Genomic DNA, 5,677 nt, shown 5'->3' with positions numbered 1-5,677 from the left:
AGTATACAGTAGTAGGAAAGCCATGGGCAACAATCTGAGATGTAAAACGATATGATCAGTCGTTATCAGTAACATCATTTTAATGGTAAAACACTCAATAGAATGAATATGTATTCATTTATTTTTTTATTTATTTATTTTTTAATATTTATTAAAATTAAGATACAATACAATACAATACAATACAATACAATACAATACAATACAATACAATACAAAAACAAAAGATACAACATAAAAACATACAACATTACATATTGATAGTCTACACAACACAACATATAAGTATATTATAAACAGAAATATTTATAAAATCATCATATGCATAAAATCAAAAAAAAATAAAAATAAAAATAAAAAAATGTACAGTAGGCTCTATATTATAAATTCATTTCCAATATACGTGTCCAATTACTTCTAATCTCGTTATGAATGTTAGTTTCTATATTAGCTATGTGTTTTATAAACGATATGTACTGGATCTGTTTTGTACCTCATCCTTGTTGAAAGTCCAGTTAAAAGATTTAGGTCGAAGGGCTACGGTAACGTCACAAGGTTTTTCTATTTGAATCCGGAATTTACTGTTTGTGGCGTTGGCCATCAAATATACAGCCATGATACCCTTCTGTCGATCTCCCAATCCCCCACACGAGATTCCCTTTCTGCATGAATAGACAAAGTATCTGTCATTGTAAGGTTCCTCCCGCGATGATATCACAGACACGGGCTGCCTGTAAGGTTCATCCGTCGATGATATCACAGACACAGACTGTCTATCGGCTACGTGTCTATAATAGATCATATAAAGTATGATAAGTGATAGGGTTGAAATGATTCCGATCTTTAACTGAAAAACAGAAATACGACATTCATAATATAATTACTTTCAGACAACCCAAAAAGATACAATCAGAATTAAGACTAGCTCTACCCCCCCCCCCCCCCACACACACACTCTCTTTTAGCATTGCAATTTTGCTAAATGTTTGGTTAGGAATCGAAAAATAGTGTTTGAATTTTCATTTGGTGAATATTCATCATTTGGTGGCGGAAGGATCAGGAAGTAAAAAGTCATGAATTACGGTGAAATGGTGAAGTCATCGGGGAGAGAATTACTGGGGGAAGGTGGATGGCCGAGTGGTTAGCATGTGTGCGCTGTATCATAAGATCTATCTTTGGGTCAACTGGCGTGGTTTCGATTGCCCGGTTGTACCTGTCAAGAAGTACAACCTCGTGGGTTTTCTCCAGGTTCTCAGGATTCGTCCGACTGATAGTTTGTGTCGAGTAGACGTGAAACCCATCTCTCTCTCTCTGTCTCTCTGTCTCTCTCTGTCTCTGTCTCTCTCTAATTACTGGATCGAAACCAGGTACGTTGATGTCAAAGGGAAGGTATGTCTGGGCTGAGGCCTGATATGGTGAAGACAATGGGGAGGTATTACTGGGTATGGTAAAGTCTATGGGAGAGAATTACTGGGTATGGTGAAGTCTATGGAAGGGAATTAGTGCGTCGAGTCCTGATATGGTGAAGTCAACGGGGGGAGAAGATTACAGGTCCATCATTTTTACTCCTGGGCTACCCTAGAATCAGCTCAGTAGAGCTTCTGCCGTGTATGTTAGTTCAAATTTGACGAAGAACGGGCGTGAAGGCCGTCGTTCGAGCAAAATGACCTCCTTAGCACATTGCATGACTCCAACCTCGTGGGTTTCCTCCCACTGCTAAAGATCTCTACGCGCAAGCGAATTATTGAAATAAAATTAAACCATATGTTAGTCCCGAAATGACCTAGTTTGTGTCGAGTGGACGTTAAACCCCATTTCTCGCTCTCTCTCACATTGCATGACGCACACCCGTCGTTATTATCCCAGGCCATGCAGAAAAATATGTTCATTTTATTTCAATTTGTTAGCGATGCAAACTAACCATGTTCACGAAATAGTAAGAATCCTTGTCAACCCTATCATGAACAGGTGGGCAATACACCTATATTGTCAGGTGGCACCAGGTGTTCAAAAAATAGTAAGAATACCCTGCCTACTCTACAACCACTTAAAGCCAACATGGGCATTGTTTGATTGTTTGACAATTGAAATAATTGGCCGCTTGTCGGTTCCTGAATTGGATGGTGCTTGACTGGGATGTAGTGTTGCTTGTTCATGGACTGTATGGTGCTTGACTGTGATGTAGCGTTGCTGGTTCATGGACTATATGGTGCTTGACTGGGATGTAGTGTTGCTGGTTCATGGACTGTATGGTGCTTGACTGAGATGTAGTGTTGCTGGTTCATGGACTGTGTGGTAGCAACAGCGATAAAGAAATGAAATAAACTGAAATGGGGTTTAACGTCCTACCGTTCTGCACCGACTGGGCTAATAAAAACGTGCATAAGCCAAATTGAGTTCCAACTGTCCAGGATTCCTTTACGTGCACGCCAACATGTACACGGAACCTTTGTCGCTCCATCCGAACGACTAGACCGTGTCGTCGTCCGACTGGAAAATCACGGCGAACTTTCTCTACTTACATCACGGTTTCCGTTCAATTTAAAACAAAAGTGGTCTTATTCCAATCTTATATCTAGAGTTGTGTACCTTTGTAAATGTGACAAATTTCTCTATAACACCCACCTTCCACTTACGGAACATTTTCTTTAGCTTACAAAACTGCAATTAAAATGTAAATGATTTGATTAATCAGCCACTTTACGCAATGGTATAAAGATAACTGACAAGTTTGTTTATAAGTTAGTCACGTGTTGCTATAAATTTGGGTACTTAACAACTGAAAAATCAATCTCCATCCCAGAGATAACTTTAGCCTTCGTTTGCCACTGGTAAAACTCGCCGGCCATTTTGAAATCGGCAGCATTTCATTTTAACAAATCCTGCCAATCAGAGCCACTAGGGGCGGAGCTAAGGCACCAATTCACCCTGATTAATGACCGCGAGTTTTACCAGAGGAAAGCGAAGGGTAAACTTTTCTAATCTCCCATAATGTATCTTTAAATCATACAATCTATGACAACAGGTGTACGTGACAATAATCACTAGAGACGTTTGGCAAGCGCAAATTCCTGATCCGTATCGTGTATCCGTATATATTTTGCGGGTGACGTCAACAATGTGTGTGTATTTCTCACACGTAATACGACACACGGGTACGGCAGTTCGTATCGAACAGCTTTCATACGGAAAAGGTTCGTATAACATCTTCGTCTTTTTGCCGTCCGTTTTGCTACTTTTGTTGTGCCATAGCGTTTTTATGAATCTAAGTGTATTCTAGAACACTAAGGTATGTGTTTGATGCGATATTTACAATGACAATCACTGGAATTTAATCATTAGTTTTGATGAGTGCTTCTCGGAATTTTCAAATTTTTCCTGTCTGTCTGTGTGCATGCTGGTTGATCTAAGTTCTAAATTTAGGGAGTTCACCTTGCAAATCTGTAAATGATGTGATTCTATGGTAAAGGGGTATAAACATTCCGATACATTAGATGATTAGTGATTTTTAATAACATACGACATTAATTTTTTAATAGCTCATCGACTGTCGAACCACTTTACTTCCTCCAGGAATTTGTAGGCTAGGCCCTTGACTATATAGTACTGATGGTGAATCTTGGTAGATAACTGCCATCATGCTATAATAGAACTTGAGCTCAGCTCAGTTACTCATACGTACGCGGTGCAAAAATCTGCCAAAACTCTAAAACTACATTGATGCCACGTATCACGTGACAATACGGATACGTGATACGGATGGAAAGAATTCTGCTTGCCAAAAGTCTAAAATATCGAAATATCTCACGATATTGGTAAAATAAATTATCGCGATATCATGAATTATCGTCTGGAGTAAATTTATCGCGATAATTAGAATTATCGTGCTTCAAAATCATATCGAATTCTAACTGTCAAGGGATATTTTACGTGCACGCCAATTTGCCACGGGACCTCGGTTTTTCGTACCATCCGAACGACTAGACAGCTGTCCTCGTCAGGCCCTCCGTCCTGCATCACTGAGAAGGGGGGACCACGCCGGAAAATCTCGATGAACTTTTGTGACAAAGTACTCTATAACTTTCATCAAATTGAACGATCATTTAGGTGCATAAAACTTATTGACCTAAACTGCTTTTGATAATATATTATATTGACTTTTCAACTCTTTATATACTTCTGTTAAAACACGAATTGGCTATGATCTAATTAAACATGTAATTAATCCCATATGTCATTTACAAACTACATATGATCTGTGCACACGCTCCGCTTTACTTCAAAGGAATATGCACTGGTCAGTAAGCATGCCATGACGTGATAAAGAGACAATTGCATGTATGATCATGAGCCTTTATCTATTGTCGGAGGGTATTTAACTAGAAGTTTGCTGACAGTTAGACAGACGAGGAGAGAAGCAGATACGAGACGACCTGAGACCTACGGGGAGGAGACGAGAGGGTTGGATGAGTGAATGGAATCACCCGAGTTCAGCCGCTGCCTTGGCAGAGGGACGGAATGGTGGATATAATATAGTTATGTACCGTCCTGATATGTTCCTGTCGTAGTTTAGTTTCCGCAGTATTGATGTAGTTGTGTTATATTCTGTTTCGATGTAAATAAATCATATATTTACTAAACTGATATCTGTTACCACTAAGATATAGTGTTACAGTATCTCGGTCAATGCAGGGATCGACCACGAGACCGCCAGGCTTGCGATCCTGCGTCTTACCCACTTAACCACCGTGCCCCCCCCCAACTCACTAAGGAGTTCATGTCGTCTCCAAGCCTTGGTGCCAAGGTTTACTTACGGATAAGTTGTGGGAAGAGGAGAAGATAAAACGTTGAAATATATGAAGCCAGCTTACCTGTAAAATATGTAAACTCAGACGTCAATCACTGAAATGGAATGTATATACTGACTCAATCAATCAATACAATCTCCATGGTAACTGTTGATACATTTATATGTACCGGTATTGAATAATACCTAAACAGCAAAACAAAAAACTCAGTATGATTTCAAGAGGCACTTTAATCAAATCATTCTAGAAAACGACTTCCTAAATGGATTAAAGCAATTTTTTGTGAACAGTATGTTGACACATTAGTGAGTAATTAAGCACAATTCTAAGACATTACGAGAAGATTTAAAGTCTGTACACAGTCTATACCTCAGTATCAAGTGTGTTCAACGCGAGTGTCAATAACAGCAGCGCAGCGTCTGTACATGAAGTGGACCAGGATGAACAGTATCTGGTGTGTTCACCGCGAGTGTCAATAACAGCAGCGCAGCGTCTGTACACGATGAACGCCATTGACACCTGGAGCCACACTCTCTCAATCCATCGGCTGTATTTGGTCTCGGTACGACGTTATTAAGTCTCCTCTGAATTTCATCCCAAAGATGTTCCATCGGGGTTAACACCGTTCTGCTGTAGAAAGTCCCGAGTAACTCTGGCAGTGTGGGCACGGGCGTTGTTATGCTGGGAAACGTTTTGATGACGTCGAAATTTGGTATGACGTGTGGTCTGAGAGCTTGATCGATGTAGCGCACTGCTGTGATGCCGCCTCCTCTCCCTGGACCAAGATTTTGGAACACCACAGGACCCACTCTCTGGTTCAGGCCGATTCCACCCCAAACCATTATGCTTGGCCCTCCCCATGAGTCTCG

General features: G+C 40.3%; 1 long non-coding RNA gene across 1 annotated transcript; it reads right to left on the bottom strand.

Annotated features, from left to right (window-relative positions):
- Positions 1-374: 374 nt before the first annotated feature.
- On the bottom strand, positions 375-4,894 carry LOC126822712 (uncharacterized). Its single transcript, XR_007680955.2, has 3 exons — positions 4,872-4,894; positions 2,590-2,661; positions 375-847 (listed from the first exon to the last, which is right to left on the bottom strand). It is a non-coding gene; the product is annotated as an uncharacterized LOC126822712 (long non-coding RNA).
- Positions 4,895-5,677: the final 783 nt, after the last annotated feature.

This window comes from Patella vulgata, chromosome 5 (assembly GCF_932274485.2).
Source record: "Patella vulgata chromosome 5, xgPatVulg1.2, whole genome shotgun sequence".
NCBI classification, from domain to species: domain Eukaryota; kingdom Metazoa; phylum Mollusca; class Gastropoda; family Patellidae; genus Patella; species Patella vulgata.
This window is presented reverse-complemented; position numbering and strand designations above follow the sequence as displayed.